Source organism: Myxocyprinus asiaticus, chromosome 38 (assembly GCF_019703515.2).
Source record: "Myxocyprinus asiaticus isolate MX2 ecotype Aquarium Trade chromosome 38, UBuf_Myxa_2, whole genome shotgun sequence".
Taxonomy (NCBI): Eukaryota; Metazoa; Chordata; class Actinopteri; order Cypriniformes; family Catostomidae; genus Myxocyprinus; species Myxocyprinus asiaticus.
Window position 1 is genome coordinate 30,870,885 of NC_059381.1, and position 9,341 is coordinate 30,880,225.

The following is a 9,341-nucleotide window of genomic DNA, read 5'->3' on the forward strand; positions in this document are numbered from 1 at the left end:
TAAACCTGCATTAAGAGCTCAGAGAGCCATCTAGTAAAGAACAATAAATCTATTGTCTTTCCTTTTGTTCTCCTGGAGTGAAGGTATATACTGTACATACAGTATGTTGTACATATACTGTATGTTCTATTTTTATACAGATCACTTTCAGTATGACCACTGTTGCAAAACTGACACTATACCAGTGTGAAAGGACTAGACTTGTTTGGATTACGGTTACCAGAATTTTGTACACTGTGTTCCTTTTAGAATCAACATCATTTTAGGGTTCCCCCAGCTCCAAAATCCAAATTTAACCCCTTGGTTGGGGCTTAAACAATCTATAATCCACTTATAATTTTCCTCTGATTTTAGGGGTAGTAAATGGTTAAAGGAATATTCTGGGTTCAATTCAAGTTGAGCTCAATTGACAGCATTTGTGGCATAATGTTGATTACCACAAAAATATAATTTTGACTCATCACTCGTTTTCTTTTAAAAAAAGTAAAAATCAAGGTTACAGTGAGGCACTTCCAATGAAAGTTAATGGGGCCAATTTTTGGAGGGTTTAAAGGCAGAATTGTATAATATTATTTATTTATTTATTTATTTATTTATTTATAATTTTATAAAAGCACTTAATTCTTCTGTTAAAACTTATGTATTATTTGAGCTGTAATGTTGTTAAAATTTTAATTTATACGGTCATTTAAGGGTTTTAGGGTTTACGAAGTAACATAACGATGTCATGGCTACAAAGTTGTACAACTGGATATAACTTTACATAAAAAAGGTGAGTAAGAGATTGTACCATGCTAAAGTTATTGTCTTGTGGCTATACTTTTGAAATAGTGTGTAGGCACATTTACAGATTAGCCTCATTCACTTTCATTGTAAGTGCCTTACTGGAACCCAGATTTTATTTATTTTATTTATTTATTTATTTTTTTTAAGGTATAGTTCACCCAAAAATGAAAATTCAGTCATTGTTTACTCACCCCTGTGTTGTTATAACCCTATATGACTTTCTTTCTTTTTCTTAACACAAATGGAGAAATTGTAAAAAAAAAATGTTGTTCTCAGTGATGTTAAACAATGGCAGTTTATGATGACCACTTCTTCAAGTTTTAAAAGGACACATAAGTTTAATTCAGAAGTCTAATAAATTATTGTATGAGATTCATGATTGTTATGAAAGCATACGATAATGTTTGGTGAGAAACAAACTGAAATCGAATGTATTATTTAGTGAAAATCTTCAAAGACCGTTGGTCTCCTGTATGCGTTCGTGAGACAGACTGCACGCGAGCTTTAGAGCTCCCTGCATGAGAGCAGAATGCTGCAGCCTCTCACAAGGTGGGGCGTTTAAGCGAAAACTTATTTTGTTTTACTTCAACAGGACCACCGGTAATATAAACAACAGAAAACACAACATAGCTGCACACAAACCAGAGAACAGAACTTTCAAACATGTCTGAAGAGTTTGTAGTCCAAAAATAGATGCATTTCTATGCCCAGAACTGGAGAGAAATGCAGAGAGAGTGGGAATGTCTGTCACCTCTTCTCCATTCTGAATCTGTGTGTATGTGTGTGTGTGTGTGTGTGTGTGTGTGTGTGTGACAGACCTCCGCCTGAAGAGACCTTCGTGAAAACAGTCGTTAGGTGTAACATTCTCTGCCAAAAATAAGTAGTTTTAACTGGCAAGTGAGATGCTGGCTTCAATATAATGTTATCAGAATGATGGACCGGTGCCAGTTCATAGCGGACGCAATTCACGGCACGACACCAAATATAGAAACCAGTGATTGACAGAATGTCCCGTCACCTGCCACAGCTGCTTAGGACAAAAACTCTGAATTACATGGAAAAGATAACTTTTATTGCGTGTCGTTTGGTGTCTGTGTAGGACATGGTGTGACTGTAGCTACCTTCAGCCCCATCTCTCTGTTTGATTGAGGACTCTGGTTCAAACAAATAAGGCTTGTCATTGAAATGCTTCTATATTTCGACTACAAGCTCTTCAGACATTTTTGAAAGTTCTGTTCTCTGGTTTGTGTGCAGCTATGTTGTGTTTTCTGTTGTTAATATCACTGGTGGTCCTGTTGAAGTGAAACAAAACAAATTTTGCTTGAACGCCCCACCTCGACTAAATAATATATTAGATTTCAGTTTGTTTCTCACCAAACCTTATCGTATGCTTTCATAACAAGACATGAGTCACATACAATAATCTTCTGAATTATATTTTTTTTGTCCTTTTGAAGCTTGAAGACATGGTCACCATAAACTGCCATTGTATGACATCACTGAGCACAACATTTTTTCACAATAACTGAATTTTTATTTTTGGATGAACTAATCCTTTAAGTAAAGGGACAAGTTGAAACTATTTTTTGTGATAATCAACATTATGCCACACATGCTTTTGATTGAGCTTAAAGGTGCAATACGTAATATATTTACTGTACTAAAGCATAAAATTATCATAATATGTAATCAGAGATTTAGGAAACAATGCTACTGCCAGTATATTCTACTTTGAAATGTCCATTCCGGGCCGGAATTTCATTTTGTGTTTTGGCCTGTGTGATCCTGCCCACTGCCCATTTCCCAATAGTATTTCGACACCCCGGTTTACAAGATTTGAAACAAGTTAGCGGGCAAACACAGCACGCTGCAGCCATGGAAGCCAGCAATACATCTAGCTAACATTGACATGAGTAATAAAAAATCCACATGAGCTGGTTTATAATTTGCAAACAATAAAAACATTGCAAACATATACATTAGCTGATCAACTTACAGTGTAAGGCTCGTCGCTTGCCACTGTCAGTTTGCTTGTTCCTGTTGCGTGTTCTCAACTGGCAACCTGCGTGAGCTTCGAGTCTGGGGAGGAGGAGGCGTCGGAGACAACTCTCTCCAATATTTTGAATTTGGACTTCAGTACCCATTTTAAATGCTTGATGTCAATGTTAATTATTGCTCCTTTAACTTGTATTGAACCCAAAATATTCTTTTAAGGTTAGGGATAGGACTGAGTTTGACTGGAATGTTGTTCCAGGACCAACCAAATGTATTGATCCAAGTACATATCATACTTTTATTACAGCAAATATTATGGCAAAGCTCCACTTAAATTGGCCTGTCAATAAATTGCTACAGTGGTTTAGATTAGAAAACACCCCAGTGTTTCATGTGATCTTAAATTGCTTTCATCTTTTGGGTATCTGAGCTTTGTACTGTTCTTTGTTGTAATGATTCAGTCATTTTCTCAGTTCTCACCTCTCATCTATAAATCTGTTTTCCTCGTTCCTCCCTCATAGTGTCCTTTCTCTTTAGTGGGTCAAAGACTACGGTTGCCCAACTCTGACCATTCGCCAGTGTAAAGAGTGCCAGCATACCTCTCCGAGAGGCAAAATACCACACTTTCACAATATTTGGAAACTCTCAATGAGGTCAAGCCAACCGTAACATGAGCTGGATTTTTTTGGCATTGAAATGTTGGTAAGTTGAGCAAACTGAAGGTTGCGCAAGATGAATAAAATGCTGATTCAGAGCAATATTCTGAAAGCAAAGAGCCCTTCTCACTCATTCCTTAATTTCACATGTACATCGTGTGGTACGGACGATACATGCTGCTGATCAGACGCTGACACAGTTCACTATGGGTTGTGACATTTGGCTCTTGATAGTTGTAGCAGTGTTGAAGATTGTAGTCTAGCAGCCTAGTCTAGCAGATAATATTAGTTCAGTCATGACAACTCACAGAAATGATTTAGAATGTTTATATTGATAGAAATAATGAGTTAGTAGGTTTGGACTTGGTGGACTAGATCTGCTACATTGCTGGGGGTGCATTGTTGGGGGTGCGCAGGGGCGTAGTTTCTGGGGGGATGTAACACCCCCCCCACCCCATAATCAAACAAGCAAGTGCAAACCCCCCCATTATTTATACCATGATCAATGGAAACATTGGTAAACGTGTGAAAATATTAAAATTTTCAAGCAAATTCTTTGCCCTTGGGGTGCAGATAATTATCCTATCAACATACGCTACCTGGACGTCTTTCGTGGTTGCGCGCTGTCTCTGTGTTTATATCCACGTCTCCCGCTGAACATGTTTAGATATGCTCTACAATATGAAATAGCCTTTCTGTGGATCCCCCCTCTAGTCCTGGCCCTCTTCAAGCTCAGGCCCGGGACAAAAGGCCCAGCTGTCCCCCCTCAACGGTGACCCTGTCCACACTAACCGATGATAACTTTTGCTTATTCTAAGGATGTGCTGTAGTTATGTTTACAGTGGATGTAGATGACCTGCTACAGCTCTACGTTTCGCAAAGAAACCAAAAGAAAAACAGAAGGATACAACTTAAAAGGAGACAAGACAATGTTGTCACATTAGCGCTGGATACCTGAGGTAATTTTATGCTACCAGTTTGTGTTATCTTTTCATTACCTCATCTCCGTTAATATTGAAGAAGAATGCAGAGGAAATATTGCCAGTTTTTGAGCAGGAGTTTCCCTTTTGTTTGTGTGTGTAATAATTGGAATGTGGAATGTGTTATTTTGAAGATGAGTGCATGTTTCGGCTCAAGCCCTTTAAAGTTGGATGGATTTTGATTGGCTGTCAATGTTTTTATCGTTCATCAGCTGGAAAAAAATAGCTCTGAAAGTGATCTCATCAATATCGTTCCTCTTTGTAGTTATTGTTAAAGTTGTGGTGTGGACTCCGCTATTCTCTTAGAGTTAGAATGATTTTTAAAACATTATGGTTATAATTATCATTGAAGTTATCGTTCTTGGTGTGAACAGGCCTTTAGAGTTTTTTTAAAACTTTATGGTTTTATATATCGTTATTGTTCTTGGTGTGAACGGGCCTTAAACCAGTGCTCGAAGTAGGATGATATGCACTGGTACGCCATATCGGTGGGTACCGGCTATACCAGCAAAATTATTGTAAAGATAAAAAGTACAACCACACTTTTCAAAATAGGGGTAAATTATAAAACAAAAGATCAATTCAGATGTGTTCACTTTTGCCTGTGGAGCTACTGATAGCACATTGCGCGAGCAACTTGCTAGACACGGGATCTGGTCCCATGGAAACCAGGAAGTAATTGTGTTCACATAAACAATGGTGAGTGTAATTTGGAGGTTGTATTTTCACTCTAAAATTACATTTTTACTCCACTGATGGTTGGGGGTAAGGTTCAGGTGTAGGGTTAATAAAATATGCATTCCTGTTGACTGCATCACATTATTTACAATAGGGATGTGTCCGAAGCTGAATACCTTATTCAGAAAAGCCAAAAGTCAAATAATGATTTAAAAACAAATAATAAATTAATCCAAATAATAAAAAAAATATTCGGAAGACTGATCATCCAACGAGCACAGGTATTAAGCAATATTCTAAATAAACATATCCAAAATTACAAAGCAATGATGAGTCTGTGAAGCCAATATTAGCTACTACTGTGTAAACCTTATGAATGAAAATGTGCACGGTGTGATTTCAAGCTCACTGGATGGCCGCGTTCTTGACTCCATTTCACTCTCCGTTAATTGTCTCAGAAATCGAATCTTGTCAAGAGTAACATTAACTAAGATACTATATCATACACATTTTCCACTTCTTAAATTGTCTTTTAACACATTAACACCAACTGTTGCACATAATTCGCATGTAAGGATCCATTAACCAGCCTGAGTGCGATGTTGAATTTCTGACATGATGATTTAATAGTGGAGCTCATTTGTCCTTCTCTTAAAGCTGAACACATTTATATCCACATCACCAATTAAGGTAATTGCATGGTTTAGACTTTATTCCCAAACAGTTTAAGTGCTCCATAGAGGTATTAATACTTGTAAATCTATTCAGAATATTATTGCACATGCACGGAGGATTGCAGAGAAAACAAAACATGCACATTTTTCCCGCTTTTCTCTTCTAGAAATGTATAGAGGCTCGCTCTTGCTATTTATTCCACCGTATTTTGCTAATTCTGCACATGTAATTTAACTAAATAATTATGTCCTCCACATTGTTAAAATGTGTGCACACAAAATAAGCCTCAAGTGTAGCCTATCATAAAACTTTCTGATATGAATTTACGGTGTTTCCCCTGTTTGTAGACTTAATTATTTTTTTCTTATTTCTTTTAATGTTTGTATTTAATATTCGCTGCAAAATGTGTGCTTGACATTTCTCAATTGCTTGACACCTCGTGCCTCCAGAATACATTGTTATACTTGCACACTGCACATAAACTTAAACATATACTTGCACATTGCAGACATAAACCAAAATTCTTTTTCAGCAGATATTAATGTCAAAAATACCAGGAGAAACCAAAGCTAAAAACACATTCCACAGTTAATGTAGCCTACATATCCAGCTTCATTTGGTGAGAAAAAATAAAGAATATATCAATAATATAATTCAATAATAATAATAATAATAATAATAATAATAATAATAATTAAATAGGCGTATCCGAGGCATATTTTATATACGGAAACTGTAAATGTAAGAGATTTACATTTTAAAATGAGTTTTGTGATACTGCCGGTCTAAGCCACGCCCACATCCGGTTCTATCCGAATACAGACAGATAATTTTGTCATTGTAACAGATAAAAATACAGATACAGATAATGGCTTCACTGCACACTCCTAATTAACAACTAAAAATACAACTCACTTTTGGCACCACCCTGTGGACATTTCATCTGGAAACTGATAAATAACACTTCCAGCTTTGGCCACTTGCGACAGTGGTTCGAATTTTGTTGACTGGCAGATCTTTCGACCTCCTGTTGCCGACTTCACAGTGTGGTCAAACGGTTGGTTAAATGTAATTGCATAAATGACTCCGAAAAGTTAAGTTAGTTCTGAGAAAAGTTCTAGCATCATCTGTGAGCAGATGCAACTTGCTTTAATAATTTGTTATCTAATGCAATGACATTTAGACATTTTTAAGCATGGCTTGAGTGTCCAATTACTTTTGGACCCTCTGCATGTGATTTAATCAGTATGACTCCCTTAATGTTGTAAAATATCATGGTTAAGAAAGCAAGGTGGTTCTAACAGTCTTTCTCTCTCTCACTCACTCTCTGTCTCAGAGAGGGGTCTAGGATCAGCATGAAGATTTCATGAGCCATCCATCATAATGAAAACACTTAAAACGCATGCGAGATCCTCTCCCATAATCATTTAACATTAATCTGGCAGCCTCCCAGGCCAACCCCAGCTTTAGTAACATCTGGCTCAATGAGGGGTGTGCAGTGCAGAGTTTTAGACCCATCTTTACCTCAAGTTTAATATAGTAAGACAAGTAAATATAAATATAGTCACATTATAAACACATTCCTATTTCAAGAAGGTGCTCTAAATACATGATACAACAGTGTGGTTTGGTTTCACACTAAAGAAGCCATTCTCTGGCAAGCAATCTCTGTTGAAAATGCCTGTAAAGTATTCTGTTTTAAGTAGATTTCCAAAATAGTGATAATACCTCCTCTAAATGACTAGAAGTGACTGTAAATGGTTGCTGACTGGCTTCCTGGAAGTTTTCTCAGAGTTACTCCATATGTTTAAATAAATTAACTTTTCATTCATTTTTGTAAAAAAATTAAAATATAATTTTAACTTGAAACAGGCTTTTCACAACAAATTCGCAGAGAATTTTTTTTCAAATATTGACAATATTTTAAAACAAAATTGTTTCCCTTTATATATATATATATATATATATATATATATATATATATATATATATATATAAAGCTAATAAATCAGCTAATAGATCTGGACAAAAATGAGCATTATGTCATTGAACCTTATAGCCTACTAAATAAGTTGGCACTAAAAGTATTTTGTAATAATGCAATAATGTTTATCGTAAAGGAATATATTTTTAGGGGTTATTCCTACATTTTTCTTTTTGACAAAATAGTTTTAATAGACAAACATTTGACTGTCATCATACAATTTGGTCTACCTTGTAACTTATTCTAAGCAAGAAACAACCACTTAGACAGGTAGAAATTGTTTGACCAACATGTTAGGTAATTAACCACAGTTCGTTTTGTTATAAATATGTGACTGTGCACTCTATTGAATGTTGATTTGATAGAAAAGCGCTTTCTAATCAAATAAAAAAAAATTAGGAAATGTTAAACAATCAGAAAACTGATGGAACATACTGTACCTAACAGTAGCTACACTACCGGTCAAAAGTTTTGAAATACTTGACCAAAATGTTTCTCATGATCTTAAAAATCTTTTGATCTGAAGGCGTATGCTTAAATGTTTGAAATTAGTTTTGTAGACAAAAATATAATTGTGCCACCAAATTAATTTATTTCATTATAACTAACATTCAATTAAAAAAAAAAAAGTTTTTGAAATTGATGACTTGGACCAAATAATAAAGAAAAGCAGCCAATACGTGCCCAGCATATAGATGGGAACTCCTTCAATACTGTTTAAAATTATCCAGAATGTCAAGAGTACATGTCTGCAAATTCTAGGCAAAGGGTGACTACTTTGAAGATGCTAAAATATAACACAGTAATGATTTATTTTGGATTTTGTTTAGTCACAACATAATTCCCATAGTTCCATTTATGTTATTCCATAGTTTTAATGACTTTACTATTATTCTAAAATATGAGAAAAAAACAAAACAATTATAATAAAGAATGAGTAAGTGTTTCAAAACTTTTGACCGGTAGTGTACATATCTTTCCACATATTTTTGTGTGAATTTTTGGATATGGCATAAAAATGATAGATGGTACTGTAACACCAAGATGTAAATACATTTCCAAAATGTGAATAAAATGTATACGCTAGCTTAGAAGATGTGTATAAACGATGGGAACATTTACAAAATAAATACCTAGATGTGCATCAAACAAGTCATGTGACTGAATAATTCACTTTTAACTGGACTAACCAGCTGTCTAATATCATCGCATAGCATCTCAAATGTTGTTTTGTTTATTCTGAAATGCCAAAGCCAAAGCCTGTCATCAAATGGCTGGCTATATTACCACCCAGAACTGTCTGACATGCTTTAGCTCCCAGACATAAGGCATCTGCCGGCACTGAACAATAGCAAACATGAAGTTTGTCAGAGCGTTTTGTCTGCAAACTCTAAACTGCAAGTAATTTATTGTATTAAATAAAACAGCCACAGTAGCTTCCTCAGTGACTACAACTTCCATTTCCATTTATTATTATTTTTGTGTCAATTTTTCAGAGGTGACGATTTTATACTCTTAAACGGATGGGATGGGAATGCTGCTTTATTCACAATATTGTTTTGCAATATTCAGATTTTTCACATGAAC